We start from the raw sequence: 19,146 nt of genomic DNA, 5'->3' as shown, positions 1-19,146 counted from the left end.
GAAACTTGATTTTGAAAAAAATACACAACTGAAAATTACATAGAGAGAATACATAAATCATAACTATGAAAGAACAATGACTACATCTAGATACATAATCAGGTCACTGTTTTGAAAATGCAATTGCACACTCAAACAGACATTCACTAACCTCCACCATTTTTCCTCCCACTCCAACCCTTCAACATCTTCCTGTGTTTTTCATGTCAATTTTAACTCCCTATCATTTTTCCCTCTATTAAGAACAATTTGTTGAATGGTTTCATTTCTTTAACACATGCAACTCAATTATGTTTTCCTGTTAATGTATATAAAAATGAGGCTGATTTGTGCAGATTACCTGACCCTTCATTTTTTACTAGTGTGACCTTTACAAGTCAATGGCATAAAGGAAATTCTTGTTCTCCAGTTGTATCATCTATCACGATTAGAAAAATATAATAGATGAAACATATTTGAAATATATTACAGTAGATTCAAACCCAATGCAATTCTGTTACATTTTAACAGTCATTATTGAACTTTTAGGGCTCTCTCTTACTCTTTTGAGGTATTCTTACATCAGAAAAGGAAAGGAAGAATAGACACTATTTTTGAATTTATATTTTAATATTACACCAGAATTGTGTCTTAATTCCAAGTAGAGACAAAGATTTAAAAATTTAATTATTAGCATGCAACCTTTAAATAAAAGTAAAATTCCGTTTTTTTCTCTCAGCTTCCTGATAGGAGGTTCAGGTTCAAATAGCTTCTGGCTAACACCCTTCAATGCTGCTCTTCTCAGCTTATCACTAAAACCACTGAAGACACCTTTTAAAACCAAACTAACAGAAAACCAATTCCATAATCTAGAAGGAATAGATAGATTCTAACTTTGAAAACCCTAAAGGGAATTTAGTAATACCATGGCATATCCAATTTTCACTTCTGATCACCAGGCTCATAGACATAGAAAACTAAAAATACATCCTTCTTGTCTTTATGAGAAGAGAAGCACTCAGACTTCTCAGCTTTAGGAATTATTCTGTGAGGCAAATATTTTTTCTCTCACCATTCTACCACCTTTAAGAGAAAAAAAAAAGAACAGAAAGTAGGGAGGAGAGGTCTGCAGTACATGTTCTAAAAAGATTAGTCTGCATAGGTAAAACCTTTGGTGGATGAGGTGGAACGGACAGGTGAATGGGGCACAGAAGAATAACCCTGATTTGGGGGGAATTACAGATATCATGTAAAATTTCTTCTTAGAGTAACAAAGAATCAGGCTATGGGAGTTGAAAGAAGACCAAATTACAACTGAGGGGAGGTATCTTAAATAAAAACAGTCAGAGAATGCTAATGGAAACAGAAACAATGTCCATTAAACTATAAACTTAACATTGAAGTTTGCATCACCATTACTGTAGAAAATGTAGAAAAGGAGCTGGAACAAGGAAAAGCCACTCAAACTGTGTATTCTTGTGGCATTACTTAAAATCAAATAGAAAAAAAAACTAAGCATATAACGAGGGAAAGAGAAGTGTGTTCTGAAACTTCAGAGAAAACTCCTGAAAATTTTCTAACTGCAGAATCCAAAAGAAAATTTCAGAAAACAATTTGTCATCTTCATTTTGAACAAAGAAATATGGCCTCTACGAAAAGGAAACTGGATGAAATCAAGAGGATCCCAGGCAGATTAAAAAGGCAAAAGGGTAACATGAAAAGAGAAAGGATTATTTTAAAAAGAAAAATTACAGGGCTACCCTGGTAGCACAGTGGTTGAGAGCCCACTTGCCGATGCAGGGGACACGGGTTTGTGCCCCGGTCTGGGAAGATCCTACGTGCCGTGGAGCGGCTGGGCCCGTGAGACATGGCCACTGGGCCTGCACGCCCGGAGCCTGTGCTCCACAACGGGAGAGGCCACAAGAGTGAGAGGCCCACGTACCGCAAAAAAATAATAATAAATAAATAAAAATTAAAAAAGAAAGATTACAAAGAAATTGAAAACAGAGTAGAAGAATTAATTGATACTGAAGATGGCGGCTTTAAGCATTATTTAACTGTTCCGTAAGATCTCATAGGTAAAAAGAAAAAGGAAAATATGATAGAGAAGGGATGAAAAAATAAAGAGTAGCATTAACATACAGTTAATCAGTGTTTTCTGGAGGAGAGCCCAGAGAAACGGAACAGAAACAATAATCAAAAATATACTTAAATCCTTTGTCAGTTGTTTCATTTGCAAATATTTTCTCCCATTCTGACGGTTGTCTTTTCATCTTGTTTATGGTGTCCTTTGCTGTGCAAAAGCTTTTAAGTTTCATTAGGTCCCATTTGTTTATTTTTGTTTTTATTTCCATTTCTCTAGGAGATGGGTCATGAAGCTCAATATCAAAAAACCAAACAACCCAATCCAAAAATGGGCAGAAAACCTAAATAGACATTTCTCCAAAGAAGACGTACAGATTGCCAACAAACACATGAAAGAATGCTCAACATCATTAATCATTAGAGAAATGCAAATTGAAACTACAATGAGGTATCACCTCACACCAGTCAGAATGGCCATCATCAAAAAATCTACAAAGAATAAATGCTGGAAAGGGTGTGGAGAAAAGGGAACCCTCTTGCACTATTGGTGGGAATATAAATTGATACAGCCACTATGGAGAACAGTATGGAGGTTCCTTCAAAAACTAAAAATAGAACTACCATACGACCCAGCAATCCCACTACTGGGCATATACCCTGAGAAAACCATAATTCAAAAAGAATCATGTACCACAATGTTCACTGCAGCTCTATTTACAACAGCCAGGAAATGGAAGCAACCTAAGTGTCCATCGACAGATGAATGGATGAAGCAGATGTGGTACATATATACAATGGAATATTACTCAGCCATAAAAAGAAACGAAATTGAGTCATTTGTAGGGAGGTGGATGGACCTAGAGTCTGTCATACAGAGTGAAGTAAGTCAGAAAGAGAAAAACAAATACCATACGCTAACACATATATATGGAATCAAAAAAAAAAAAAAGGTCATGAAGAACTTAGGAGCAGGACAGGAAAAAAGACACAGACCCATTAGAGAATGGACTTGAGGACACGGGGAGGGGGAAGGGTAAGTTGGGACAAAGTGAGAGAGAGAGTGGCATGGACATATATACACTACCAAATGTAAAATAGATAGCTAGTGGGAAGCAGCTGCATAGCACAGGGAGATCAGCTTGGTGCTTTGTGCCCACCTAGAGGGGTGAGAAAAGGAAAGTGGGTGGGAGATGCAAGAGGGAGGAGATATGAGGATATATGTATATGCATAGCTGATTCACTTTGTTATAAAGCAGAAACTAACTCACCATTGTAAAGCAATTATATTCCAATAAAGATGTTTAAATATATATATATATATATATATATACTTAAAGAAAACTTTCCTAAACTCAGAAAGAGGAGTCTCATGCATCCAGGAAAAAGATAAATGAGTAAAGACCTACTTTAGAGTAAAGTCTCTATTTTCCACTTCTTCTCAATTATAGTTTCCTTTTTCTTTCTCCCTATGATATCTTATAGAACAGTTAAAAATGTTTAAAATCACCACCTTCAGTATCAATTTATTTGTCTAGTCTATTTTTAGTTTATTTGTAATCTTTCTTTTTTAATATCCTTTTATCTTTCATATCTAACTTTAAAATAAATGAGTAAAGACCTAAACATTACCATTTTTTAAACTAGTGAATAAAGAAGAAAATCTGTAACATTTCAAGCAAGATTAAAAATCCTTACCTACAAAAGAAATTTAAAATATGCTAGTTTTGGTGACATCATCAACAAGGCTGAATAAGAGTTTTCTATCATCCTCCCCCAAAAGAACAACAATTGTGACAGTAACCCAGGAATGAGAGAGCTCTTGTGGAAGTCCAGGATTTCACTGGGGAAGTTCCAGCAAAGAGCTGGAGCAAAAAGAGAAAAAATTGAGATTGGACGCATTGAAGACGATAAGTGAAACAGTTTCAGTTTACCCACATCACCCATCTCCCAACGATCACTGAGCACATCTCAGTGTCAAGAGAGACCTTCTCAGCCATGATTTCTCCCACAGGGGAAAGTGAGAATGTGTGAGTGAGCACCTTCTTTCCCCAACTACGCAGGATACTGCTGAAGTGACCCCTTTCTCACCCCATTCAGAATAATCAGATATGAATTGCACCACTCGGGGGCAGTGGGCAGCTGGGAGATTGGAATGAGTACAGTCTCAGATTGGAATGTATCAGAGGAACATAGATCCTACTAACCGCTTCACAGACTCCATCAGGAAACTGCCATAAGCTGCCGGAAACACCTTGCCTGCAAATTCTCCCAACTGACCCACCAGACCCCCAGTGCTCCACAAACCCAACCCACACACTCCATCCCAGGACCAGCTTAATGTGTGTGTCCCTAGGTTAAGGGTGGTGAGAGTGAGCCTTTACAGCTAGTTAGCATGGTAGAAAGCTAGCCTGACTGCAGGATTCTGAGAAAATACACAAACCTGAGCATTCAGCACCAACATAAACAAAGCAAATAAGAAGCTGTCAGCACATGGCCTCATTTTGCAGAATTGGGAGAAGGCATGCAACCTTAGAATTTCCTCATAAGAGGGAACAAGAAATTTGGAGAAGGCACATCCATAGAAAAGATCTGAGAAAACCTTGGAATTCCTAACAGGGCTGAAGGGAAGAATTTCTCTGCTGAAGCCAGTCAGTAAAGACTGGAGGAGGTAACTACTTCTTCAAATGAAAAGACAGCAATACCAGACTTCAAGGAACATGAAAAATCAAGAAAATATGACACCATCAAAGGAACACAATAAGTTTTCAGAAACTGACCCCAAAGAAATATAGATCTGCAATTTGCCTAATAAAGAATTAAAAATAGTTGTTTTAAAGAAGCTCAGGGAGCTACAAGAAAACACAGAAAGATAATTGAACACAGAATCAGGAAAATAATACACACACAAAATTAGAAGTTTAACAGAGATATATAAATCATAAAAAGAACCAAACAAATTCTGGAGCTGAATAATACAATGAATGAAATGAAGAAAAAAAAAAAGACAGTAACAACAGCAGAATCTGTGAGGTAGAAGACAGATCATTTGAAATTATCCAGTCAAAAACAAAAAAAAAAAGAAAGAAAAGAGGATGAAAAAAAGTGAAGTGTCCATCAACAGATGAATGGATAAAGAAGATGTGGCACATATATACAATGGAATATTACTCAGCCATAAAAAGAAATGAAATTGAGTTATTTGTAATGAGGTAGATGGACCTAGAGTCTGTCATCCAGAGTGAAGTAAGTCAGAAAGAGAAAAACAAATCCCGTATTCTAACACATACATATGGAATCTAAAAAAAGAAACATGGTTCTGAAAAACCTAGGGGCAGGACAGGAATAAAGACACAGATGTAGAGAATGGACTTGACATGGGAAGTGGTGAGGGTAAGGTGGGACGAAGTAAGAGAGTGGCATGGACATATATACACTACCAAATGTAAAACAGATAGCTAGTGGGAAGCAGCCACATAGCACAGGGAGATCAGCTCGGTGCTTGGTGTCCACCTACAGGCGTGGGATAGGGAGGGTGGGAGGGAGATGCAAGAGGGAGGAGATATGGGGATACATGTATATGTATAGCTGATTCACTTTGTTATAAAGCAGAAACTAACACACCATTGTAAAGCAATTATACTCCAATAAAGTTGTTTTAAAAAATAAATAAATAAAATACAAAAAAAAAAAAGAAAGCCTATATGATCCACAAAATGCCATTAAGAGAATCAATGTATGTGTTATGAGAGTCCCAGCAGAACAGAAAGAGGCACAAAGCTTCTTTAAAGAAACAAAGGTTGAGAGCTTCTCAAAACTGGGAAGGTATTTGGACATCCAAGTTCATTAAGCTCATAAGTCTCCCCAAAATTTCAATTCAAAACAATCTTCTTCAAGAAATATTACAATAAAACTGCCTAAAATCAAAGAGAAAGAAAAAAAATTTAAAGCAGTAAGAGAAAAAATGTTCTCATACATAAGGGACTCCTATAAGGCTACCAGCAGATTTCTCAGCAGGCCAGGAAAAAGTGGGATAATATATTCAAATTGCTGAAAGATAAAACTGCCAACCAAGAGTGCTTTACCCAGCAAAGATGCCCTTCAGAAGTAAAGGACAGATAAAAACTTAAACAAACAAAAGTTGAGAGAATTCATTACTGCTAGATCTGCCTTACAAGAAATGCTTAAAGGAGTTCTTCAAGCTAAAATTTTAAAATGCTATTAAGTAACAAGACAGCTTATGAAAATATAAAACACAATGATAAAAGTAAGTACAGTTGACCCTCGAATGATGGTGGGGTGGGTAGTCCACATATAACTTATAATCAGCCGTTTTATCTGACATTTCTCTGCACTGGCACATTCAATGAACCATGAACCATAGAGTACTGTAGTATTTACTATTGAAAAATATCCATGTGTAAATTGACCCATACAGTTCAAACCCATGTTGTTTAAGGGTTAACAGTATATAGTCAAATTCAGAAACCTTAATACTGTAATATAGTGCTGTATTAATTACTTAACTCTAGTATAAAGGTTTAAGGACGTATTAAAAATAGGTATTGTTAAAATAATTTGTTTATGGATATACAGAATAAAATGAGGTAAGCTGAGACATCAAAAACATAAAATATAAGTGTGGAGAGCAAAAGGGTTGAGTTTTTATATGCAATCAAAGTTAAGTAGTTATCAGTTTAAGACAGGCTGTTATATCTATAAGATGTTTTATGTACACCTCATAAAGCACAAAGCAATTACCTACAGTAGATACATAAAATTAAAAAAGAAGGGAATCAAACATAGAACTTCAGAAAATCAACAATTCACAAAGGAAAACAGCAAGAGAGGAAGAAAGATACAGGAAACTATAAAACAACCAGAAAACTATTAATAATGGCATTAGTAGGTCCTTGCCTATCAATAATTACTTCAAATGTAAATGAATTAAATTCTCTAATCAAAAGGCACTGAATAGCTGAATAGATAAAAAAAAAAAAATAAGACCTAACTGTATGCTGCCTATTAGAGACTAATTTCAGTTTCAAGAACAAAAATGAAAGGACAGAAAAGCTCAAAGTGAAAGGACAGAAAGGCTCAAAGTGAAAAAGTTATTCCATGCAAAAGGAAACCAAATAAAGTGGGGGTAACTATACTTAATATCAGAAAAAAGAAACTTTAAGTCAAAAACTGTTATAAGAGACAAAGAGACAAAGAAGGTCATCACATAATGATAAAGGGGGTGATTCATTAAGAGAATGTAGCAGCTGTAAATCTATATGCACCCAACATTGGAGCATCTAAACGTGTTAAGCAAATCTAACAGATCTGAAGGGAGAAATAGACAATAACACAATAACAGCCTAGGGTTTCAATATCCCACTTTCAACAACGGATAGATCATCCAGACAGAAAATCTATAAGGAAACAGTAGACTGGAAAAACACTATAGGTCAAATGGACCCAACAGACATATACAAAACATTCCATCCAACAGCAGCAGAATACACATTCTTTTTTTTTTCCCCTGGGGTCTCAGTTGTGATTTATTATCCTGGCTCACAGGATACACTTCCTAAGAAGTTATATTGATACAATAATTGTCACAATATATAGTCTAGATTTCTCAATGAGTCATAACTCTTTGCTGCCTAGGAATAATAGTCACATTTCAGACAAGATTTATAAGACTGTCTGATGTTTGGTTACCATGTTTTTTATGAATTTAAAGTACAAACAAACAAACAAACAAAAACAGAGTATGTGCATCCCTCCAGGATCTGAAATGCAAATCTCAATATACTTTCCTATAATTACGTCTGAAGGGGAAAATTTCCCTCCAAATTTTAGAAGCTGATTAGGTTTTACCAGGCAATTTAAAGTCCAGTTCCTCTCCCCAGCACTCACACATATATCTATTTTTAAGATGGCTTCCCACTACAATGATAGACCTGTAAGATTCCTTTCTCCTCTACCTCTGAGAAGTTTCACATGGCTTCGAAAATAAAGTAAATATAAAATCATTTCCACAATTCTACAATTTAATTTTCAAATTGTGACTAGAATAGAGGTTAAATACATTGAAATACCAACCAAAAATGGTTTTAGTAAACTGAAAGTAAATGACCATCCTATATATTGCAAGGTTTTATTTGTTTTAGGTCTGAAAAAGTATTATAAGGGTTATTAGCAGTAAATAAAGTATAGAGGTAGAGAGAATACACATTTTTATTAAGCACACATGGAACATTCTCCAGGATAGATTATATGTTAAGTCACAAAACAAGACTTAGCAAATATAAGAGGATTAAATCATACCAAGTATCATTTCCAGCCACAATGGTATAAAACTAAAAATCAATAACAGGAGAAAAACTGTAAAGATCACAAATATGTGGAAGTTAAATGACACATGCCTATATAACCAATGAATCAAAGAAGAAATCAAAAGGGAAATCAAAAAATATCTCCAAACAAAAGAAAATGAAAACACAACATACCAAAACATATGGGATACAGCAAAAGCAGTTCTAAGAGAGAAACTTATAGCAATAAAGGCCTACATTAAGAAATAAGAATGTTCTCAAACAACATAACTTTACAACTCAAGGAATCGGAAAAAGAACAACAAACTAACCCAAAGTCAGTGGAAGACATAAAAAAGATCAGAAAAGAAACAAATGAATAGAGACCAGAAAAACAATATAAAATATCAACAAAACTAAGAGCTGGTTTTCTAAAAGACAAACAAAATTGACAAACATTTAGCTGGACTAAGAGAAAAAGAGATAATGTTCAAATATATAAAATCAGAAATGAAAGCGGAGACATTATAACTGATACCACAGATACGAAGAATCATAAGAAACTACCATGAACAATTATACACCAACAAATTGTATACCCTAGAAGAAACATATAAATTCCTAGAAACACAAAACCTACCAAAACTAAGTCATGAAGAAATAGAAAACCAGAAGAGAAAATAATGAATGAAGATAAATTAGTAATCAAAAACCTCTCAGCAAAAAAAATCCAGGACCATATGGTTTTATTGATGAATTCTACCACATATTTAAAGAGGAATTAATTCCAATCCTTCTCAAACTCTCCCAAAAAATTGAAGAGGAGAAAACATTCCCAAACTCATTTTACTAGGCAAGCATTACCCTAATACCAAAGTCAAATAAGAACACTATAAGAAAATAAAATTACAGGCCATAATCCTAATGAATCTGATATAAAAATTCTTAAAATACCAACAAACCAGATTCAGTAGCATATTAAAAAGATCATACACCATGATCAAGTGGGATTTATTCCAGTGGTGCAAAGATAGTTCAACATCTGCAAATCAGTGTGATACACATTTACAAAATGAAGGATAAAAATCATATAATCATCTCAATAGATGTAGAAAAATTCAACAGACTTTCATAATAAAAACTCTGAACAGAATGGATATAGAAGGAATATACCTCAACATAATAAAGCTCATATATAACAAGCTCACAGCTAACATGATACTGAATGTTGAAAGGTGGAAAGTGTTTCCTCTAAGATCAGGAACAAAACAAGGGTGCCCACTTCCACTACTTCTATTCTTCAATGTACTAAAGTCCTAGTCAGAGCCATTAGGGAAGAAAAAAATAAACAAAAGGCATTCAAATTGGAAAGGAAGAAGTAAAAATTTCTCTGTTTTCAGATGACATAATCTTATATAGAGAAAATCCTAAAAACTCCACGAAAAACTATTAGAACTGACAAATTCAGCAAAATTTCAGAATACAAACAACATACAAAAATAAGTTGTGATTGTATACACTAATAATGAACTAATAAAGAAAGAAATAAAATAACACAGTCTCATTTAAAATAGCATCAAAAACAATAATATACTTAGGAATAAAGTTAATCAGTGAGATGAAAGATCTATATACTGAAAACTATAAAACAATGATGAAGGAAATTGAAGTGAAAAAATAATTTGAAAATTCAAGCAAAGTATTTCTGTTAAAATGTCAATGTTACAGTCACCTGTAGATTTACTGAAATCTCTATCAAAATACTAATGGTACTGCTTAAAAAAAGAGAAAAAATGTGTATGAAACCACAAAAGGCCCCAAATAGCTACAGCAGTTCTGAGAAACAAGAACAAAGCTGGAGGCATCACGCTTCCTGATTTCAACTTACATTACAAAGCTATACTAATCAAAGTAGTATGGTACTAACATAAAAACAGGTACAAAGACCAATGGAAAAGAACTGAACACTGATAAATAAACCCATGCATATTGATTAACTAATATTTGATAAGGGAGCCAAGAACACGCAATGAGGAAAGGACTGTCTCTTTAATAAATGGTGCTGGGAAAACAGGAACACACAAAAGAATGAAACTTTACCACTATCTTATCCCATTCACAAAAATCAACTCAAAATGGATTAAAGACTTTAAAGTAGTACCTGAAGCTATAAAATTCCTAGAAAAAAATTAGGGAAAATTCTCCTTAACACTGATTTTGGCAATGATTGTTTTGGATACAACAGCAAAAGCACAAGTAGCAAAAGCAAAAATCAAGAAGTGAGACTACGTCAAACTAAAAAACTTCAGCACAGCAAAAGACACCATTGACAAAATGAAAAGGCAACATATGGAAAGGGAGAAAATATTTGTAATCCTTATATCTGATAAGGGGTTAATATCTAAAATATATAAAGATCTCATATAACTCAATAGCAAAAAATAATAATAATAACCCAATTAAAAAATGGGCAGAGGACTTAAATATACATTTTTTCCAAAGAAGACATACAAGTGGCCAACAGGTACATTCATGTTACTAATCATCAGGGAAATTCAAATCAAAATCACAATGAGATAACACCTTAAATTTGTTAAAGTGTCTACTATTTAAAAGAAAAACAAGTGATAACAAATGCTGGTGAAAATGCAAAGAAGAGGGAACAGTTGTGCACTGTTGATGGGAATGTAAACTGGTACAGACACTATGGAAAACAGTATGGAGGTTCCTCAAAAAATTTAAAATGAACTACAAAATGATCCAGAAATCCCACTTCTGAGTATATATCCAAAGGAAATGAAATCATTATCTTCAAAATATATCTGTACCATGTTATTGCAGTATTATTCATGATAACCAAGGTTTGAGAACAACTTAAGTGTCCATCAACAAATGGATAAAGAAAATGTGATACACACACACACACACACACACACACACAGAGGAATATTTTTCAGCCTTAAAAAAAAGGAAATCCTGCTATTTGTGACAACATGGGGGGCATTATGCTAGGTGAAATAAGCTAGACAAAGGAATATAAATACTGCATGGTATCATTTATATGTGGAATCTTTATTAAAAAACTAAACTCATAGAAACAGAAAGTAGAATATTAGTTGCCAGGAACTGAGGGGTGGAAACATAGGGAGAAGTTGGTAAAAGGGTACAAATTTTCATTTATAAGATGAACAAGGTTCAAGGATCTAATGTATAGCATGGTGACAATAGTTGACCATACTGTATTCTATGATTAAGGTTAGCTAAGAGAGTAGATCTTAAGCATTCTCACACACACACGTGCAGAAGGGGTAAATATGTGATGGATGTGTTAATTAACCTGATTATGAGAATCCTTTCACAACATATACATATATAAAATCATCACAATGTACAATTAAATATATTAGGATTTTGTCAATTATACTTCAATAAAGCTGAAAAAAGAAAAAAAAAGTTTATATATTAGGGGTAGATAAAAATATCCCAGAGTTATAAAATATAGAAATTAAGTAGACAATCTATTTGCTCACAGAATGCACAAGTATGTGAATCAGATACACAAAAACATAACAGAAATTAATATCAGAAGATAACCTTAAAATAAAAACACATAAGAGGCAAATTTTAAAATAAAGCATTCCTAAATGGCACAGACTAAAGAAAAAATGAAAATTTCAATTACAAATTATTTTAACATTAAGAACAATTAGAAAATCTTATATAAAACCTGATGATTGTGATAAAAGCTGTACTCAATGGGGAAAAAATCATGATATTTGGAGTCATTATTTTTTTTAAATGAATGAAAATAAAAGAACAAGATATTCAACTCAATAAACTAGAGGAGATCAATAAAGTTCAATAAAATAACCCTAAGAAAAATAGCAGTAATGAATCAATAAAAATAAACACAGAACCAGATATTCATTAAATAAGATAGAAAAGGATCAATAAAATAACCCTAAGGAAAATTAGAAAAATGAATTAATAAAAATAAAAGAAGAAAAAAGGGCAATGAGATAAAAACCATCAGATCATCTCAACAGATGCAGAAAAAGTATTTGACAAAATTCAACACCAATTTATAATAAACTTTCAATAAAATGGGTACAGCAGAAACATGCCTCAGTATAATAAAGGCCATATATGACAAACCCACAGCTAATATCATACTCAATGATGAACACCAAAAGCTATTCCTCTAAAATCAGGAAAAAGGCAAGGATACCCACTACTGCCATTCTTATCAACATAGTATTAGAAGTCCTGGCCAGAGCAATTAGGAAGGAAAAAGAAATAAAAGGCATCCAAATTGAAAAGGAAGAAGTAAAACTGTCACTATTTGTGGATGATATCATTTTATATATAGAAAACTCTACAGACTCCACCAAAAAACTATTAGAAATAATAAATACAGTAAAGTTGTGGGGTATCAATATACAAAAATCTGTTGTATTTCTATACACTAACAATGAGCTAGCAGAAAGAGATAGTAAGAAAACAATCTCATTTACAATCATAACAAAGAGAGTAAAATACCTAGAAATACATTTAACCAAGGAGGTGAAAGACCTGTAATCTGAAATCCGCAAGACATTGTTGGAAGAACTGAAGAAGACAAAAATAAATAGAAAGATATCTCATGCTCATGGATTGGAAGAATTAACATTGTTAAAATGTCCATATTACCTTAAACAATCTACAGATTTAGTGCAATCTTTTTGTTTGTTTGTTTGTTTTTGTTTTTGTTTTTTTGCAGTACGCGGGCCTCTCACTGCCGCGGCCTCTCCCGTTGCAGAGCACAGGCTCCGGATGAGCAGGCTCAGTGGCATGGCTCACGGGCCCAGCCGCCCCGCAGCATGTGGGATCTTCCCGGACCGGGGCACAAACCCATGTCCCCTGCATCAGCAGGCGGACCCTCAACCACTGTGCCACCAGGGAGGCCCAGATTCAGTGCAATCTTGACCAAAATCCAAAGGACATTTTTCACAGAAATAGAACCAAAAAATTCTAAAATTTATATGGAACCATAAAAGACCCCAAATAGCTAAAGCAATCCTGAGGGAAAAAATAAATCTGGAGGTAGCACACTCCCTGATTTCAAACTATATCACAAAGGCACAGTAATCAAAACAGCAAGATACTGGCAGAAAAACAGATATACAGATCAAAGGAACAGAACTGAGAGCCCAAAAATAAACTCACACATATATAAACAATTAATTTATGACAAAGGAGCAAAGAACATACGATGGAGAAAGGATAGTCTCTTCAATAAATGATGTTGGAAAAACAACAGCCACATGCAAGAAAATGAAACTACACAACTATCTCTCACTATACACAAAAATCAATTCAAAATGGATTAATGACTTGAATGTAAGACGTGAAACCATAATCCTAGGAAAAAACATAGGCCGTATGCTCTTTGACATCAGTTTTTAGCAATACCTTACTAGATATGTCTCCTTAGGAAAGAGAAACAAAAGCAAAAATAAACAAATGGGACTACATCAAACTAAAAAGATTTTGCACAACAAAGGAAACTATCAACAAAATGAAAACACAACCTACCCAATGGGAGAAGATATCTATAAATCATTTATCTGATATAGATTAATATCCAAGATATATAAAGGATTCATACAACTCAATAACAAAAAAAAAAAGCAACCTGATTAAAAAATGGGCAAAGGAGTTGAGTAGACATTTTTTCCAAAGAAGACATACAGATGGCCAACAGGCACATGAAAAGGTGTTCAACATCATTAATTATTATGGAAATGCAAATCAAAATCACGAGATATCTCTTCACACCTGTTAGAATGGCTATTATCAAAAAGGCAAGAAATAACAAGTGTTGGCTAAGATGTGGAGAAAAAAGGAACCCTCGTGCACTCTTGGTGGGAATGTAAGTTGGTGCAGCCACTATGGAAAACAGTATGGAGAGTCCTCAAAAAATTAATGAGAGAATTACCATATGATCCAGGAATTCCACTTCTGGGTATTTATCCAAAAAATATGAAAACACTAATTCAAAAAGGCATCTGCATTGCTATGTTCATCATAGTATTATTTACAATAGCCAAGAAACGGAAGCCATATAAGTGCCCTCAATGGATGAATGGGTAAAGAAGACGTGGTGTGTGTGTGTGTATATGTGTGTGTTTATATATTATATACAATATAATATATATATAATATATATACACACATAATAATATATAATATATATACACACATATACATGTGTGTATATATACACACACACACACAAAATGCAATATGACTCAGCCATTAAAAAGAGGAAATCTTGCCATTTGTGACATGGATAGACCTTGAGGGTACTATGCTAAGTGAAATAAGTCAGACAGAGAAAGACAAATACTGTATGATTTCATTTGTATGTGGAATGTAAAAACCAAACAAACAAAATAAATAAATGAACAAATAAAAATAAACACTTAAATACAGAGAACAGAGTGGTAGTTACCAGAGGGTAAGGGGTAGGGGGAGGAGCATAAAATGGGTAAAGGAGATCAATTGTACAGCGATGGATGGAAACTAAATTTTTGTTGGTGAACCCACTGTAGTGTATATAGAAGTAGAAATATAATGCTGTGCACATGAAACGTCTATAATGTTATAAACCAATATTTTTTTTTAAAAAGAGCAATGAAGTAAGCAAAACCACAGCTAAGCAAGAAAGAAAAAAATTCAAATTTCATTGAAAATTACAAGGTAGATAAAGCCAAATAAGATTTAAAATATCATAAAAGAACAGTATACACGACCCCATTTTGATTAACATGATAATCCTGATGCAGACAATAATGTAAGAAAATATAAATTAACAAAAGTGATCTAGAAAGAAATAGTAGATATAATATAATAGAACACATATATAGCATTAAAAGCTTTTGGAAAATCTATCTTTAAAGAAAGGAAAAAGGTACAGGTTATTTAAGAAGCAAATTATTTTAAAATTATGCTACATCTCACAACATAGATAAACATGAAAGGCTACCACACCCATTTTACCTAAATATTATAAACCTGATACCAAACCTGACAATGATTGTTTTTTTAAAGATATCTTACTTTTATTAGAATGAAAATGTAAGTAAAATATTTATATAAAATCCAATTAAGAAAAAAGTCCAAACTAAATAAGAGTTCTAAATACTTAAGACAATAAGACAGAGGCAGAATTATTTTTCATAGTAATTCTTTTCCTTAAAATATCAAAGGAAAAAGCTGTAATGGAAGATAAGCCATTCTAGACAATAAAGCATATTAGAAACTATAGCGATGAATATATATTAGCTCCAGACAAGAAAGATAAAGGATTGAAAGAAAAAGATTAGCTGCCAAAGATAAATATGCTAAATATTTATAGTATAAAATTTTACTGTAAGAAAATGTGACATTTCAAATCACTGAAGAAGGTTTAGGTGAATCACAACATTATGAAGAAAAATGGCATGTACGTGTCCTGCAAGTATTCAAGTCACAAGGGGAGAGGCAAAGTTCCAGAGGCTAGCCTCCAAATTCAGCCAGACCAACCATTTGAAATCAAGCAGTTCATCGACCATGCCCTGGGACCACACATGTGCATCAACCCTGTCTTCACTTCCATCCTTTTCCTTCCTCCTCATCCCTCATTTGCCACTGTCCCAGCATCACACTAGCTTAGAAAAGAGAGAATAATCACAATGTCCCCACAGATCATACCCCCCAAAATTAACCAAAATAATATAGCAAGGAGAAATCGATAAAGAAATCTTTTTGTTCAGACGCCATTTCTTGTTTTCACGACACTTAAAAAATAGAGATGTTTCTATTCTATTTATGTAGAAGAGAAGGAATATTTAATCTCATAAAATGTTATAGAGAAAAAGAGAATATAAATTCTGCCTCAACATATGAGAAATACTTTTAAATCCAAAAGTCCAGTAATTTCCAAATTCTATCATGTTTGACTTTCCAACTAACCTTCTTTTTTTCAATTTGTTCTATAATATAACATTTTGTGAAACTGAATTTAAATTAATTTTATTTTGAGAAGTGTCCAATATTCCTTGTTGAATTCTGCAGTACCAAATATCCAGGAGAGGAAATTTCTAAACTATTCTATCCCACACTCATCTGGAGCTGGTTTTAACCTTGCTGTAGACATTTAACAATAGTCCAATTTTTAAAAAAATAATAACAATAACAAATCTTTGGTAATTGGTCACAAAACTAATGCCGTTATAAGATTATCAACCCATCATATAAAAAGAAAAGCCAGAAACCCCACAAAGTCTTGTGTTTCTAAAAGATGCCACAGATGCAAAATGTGTTCAAAGTGCAGTTTAGGATACTCTCCAATGAATGTTACACCATAACTCAGCATGGTTCATAATTATGGTACTATGGAAAGAGCCAAAGAAGAAAACTGCATCTGTATTCTTTTTAACCATTTTTCTCCCAGATGCCCAAAGAGCATTCAGACAGCAAAACAAATGCCCTGTGACAGAGCTGAGGGATTCAAAATTGAAAATTCCCCTTGACTCTCAATCTTATTTTCTAGGTAACAAACCTACCCCACCATTATCAACATTAGCCCTCAATATTCTACCATTCTTCCTCTCAGTGATGTAGCTATGGTTAAACTCTTCTCTGAAAAATAGTAACTTGGCAGATGACAACCAAGTAGAATAGCTATTTATGTTGTTTCTGTCTTCATGTCTTATAAACATATTGAGATCTGAAAGTACATGGCTTTCTGCCTAGATACTCACTGTTTTGTTTATTCTAAAGTGCTTGGTGAGAATCCATTAATATCACTTAAATCTTATTTGGGGAGAATCCGCAGAAAAGCCACTAATACACAAATTGATAAATGTTGTTTTTGCCCTCCTTCAGCATCTTCCCCCTGAGAGACAACCTGGGGACAAGAAGAGACAGGAATTGTAATAGGAAATTAAATTTGAATTCTAATTACAATGAATTCAGTTTCCTACAACGGCAACACCCAAGAGCACCACATTTATAGAAGAATAGAAGTGTGGTAGTCACTGTTCACGAGTCTAGCCATAAACAATTGAACAAACGAAAACCTGTACTCTGAAACCTTGACGTTACAAATCAATTTAGGAAAAAACATTTGAAATAGGTAAGCACATTGGTAGATTAGATACAGAGAAAGATCCATGGGCTTTCTCTCTTCTTCTTGAAATTTAGAAATAGATAAATTATGTTCAATCAATTCTTTACTCCAATAAGAATGCACACTTGCTTGGGGTTATATTTCTCAGCAGAGAACAGTGAAAGCACAGCTATTGCAAAAGAAAAGATACATTCTTTCTGTCTTCATAGGGTTACTAGATGAAGATATCCAGGACTCTCAGGCCACTGGGATATGTTGAGATGTAAGACATTGATGATGCCACATCTAATGGAGGTGAAAATGTAAGGTGGCAACTTTTAGTCCCACAAAGCAATGCTAACTCGTTATATATCCTACAACCATGTTGATTACTGGCTAGATTATTGAATACAACACTTTGGTCACTAGGTAAGACTGGTGGACTGGTTAAGATCATGATAAAAAGATTTTTTTTTTTTTTTTGGCTGCATTGGGTCTTCATTGCTGTGCGCGGGCTTTTCTCTAGTTGCGGCAAATAGGGGCTACTCTTCGTTGCGGTGCTCGGGCTTCTCATTGCAGTGACTTCTCTTATTGTGGAGCATGGGCTCTAGGCGTGCGGGCTTCAGTAGTTGTGGCACATGGGCTTCAGTAGTTGTGGCTTGTGGGCTCTAGAAAGCAGGCTCAGTAGTTGTGGCACACGGGCATAGTTGCTCTGTGGCATGTGGGATCTTCCTGGACCAGGGCTCAAATCCGTGTCCCCTGCATTGGCAGGCAGATTCTTAACCACTGCACCACCAGGGAAACCCCTAAAAAGATTTTAAATACGGTGTTGTTTTTTTTTCTATTTAAATCCAAAATCTAACACAAATGTAATATTATTTGAGAGCACTTCTTTCTTCTCCTTGAGTTTACATTAAGGTTTATAGAAATGAACTGGTTGATTTGTGAGTGTGTGTGCTTTTTTTCTTCCTTGAGAAGTAGGTAAGAATAATCTATAACCACTAATGCTTGATACAGCTGCCCTATTCGAATGGCATCCTGGAGACCCCCTTCATCCTTCAAATTCTCTTCTTTGTGGATTTCCATTATCTGCCTCTCAATGGGAAGTCTTCCCAACATTGGCCCTCTCTTTGACCTTACAGTTATTAAATCAAACAAAACAATAATCCCACTTTAGCAGCCTTTTTTGGATCCCATCCAGAGAATTACATTTTATTGTGAACACCTCATTTCAAGAAGAAAAATAAAAACCAAAAATGTTCGCTAAAAATGATGGCCAGGGTGGTAGAAGTTTTGGGAATGATCACATAGGAATGATTCCTGGTGGAACTGATCAGGAGGCTAACCTGGGGGACAGAGGGCTTAGAGTCTGAAGAGCCCATGACTGAGGGAGAGGGAGTAAATTTCTTCTGTGATGCTCCAATGGGCATGTAGCATAGACTGGCTAGATGCTAAACAAACCCACATCTTCCCAGGCACACAGCTGAACTATAGGCATACCTCATTTTATTTTGCTTTGCAGATATTGCGTTTTTTCAAATTGAAGGTTTGTGGCAACCCTGGCCTATCGGTACCATTTTTCCAAGGGCATGTGCTCACTTCATGTCTCTATGTCACCTTTTGGAAATTCTCATAATATTTCAAACT

At 34.3% G+C, this 19,146-nt stretch overlaps 1 protein-coding gene across 1 annotated transcript in view; it reads right to left on the bottom strand.

The window, feature by feature from the left end:
- The window catches only part of PDE4D (phosphodiesterase 4D), a 1,268,462-nt gene extending 1,251,170 nt beyond the window's left edge, over positions 1-17,292 (bottom strand). The window contains exon 1 of the mRNA XM_027101064.1: positions 17,153-17,292. The gene's annotated coding sequence lies outside the window, so the exon portion shown is untranslated. The remainder of the gene's footprint in view (positions 1-17,152) is intronic.
- Positions 17,293-19,146: the final 1,854 nt, after the last annotated feature.

The sequence above is a fragment of the Aethalodelphis obliquidens genome, unplaced genomic scaffold (genome assembly GCF_003676395.1).
Source record: "Aethalodelphis obliquidens isolate GAN/ISIS:26980383/991018 unplaced genomic scaffold, ASM367639v1 scaffold4, whole genome shotgun sequence".
In the NCBI taxonomy this organism is placed as follows: domain Eukaryota; kingdom Metazoa; phylum Chordata; class Mammalia; order Artiodactyla; family Delphinidae; genus Aethalodelphis; species Aethalodelphis obliquidens.
The sequence above is the reverse complement of the archived record's forward strand: the minus strand, read 5'-3'. Positions and strand labels throughout refer to the sequence as shown.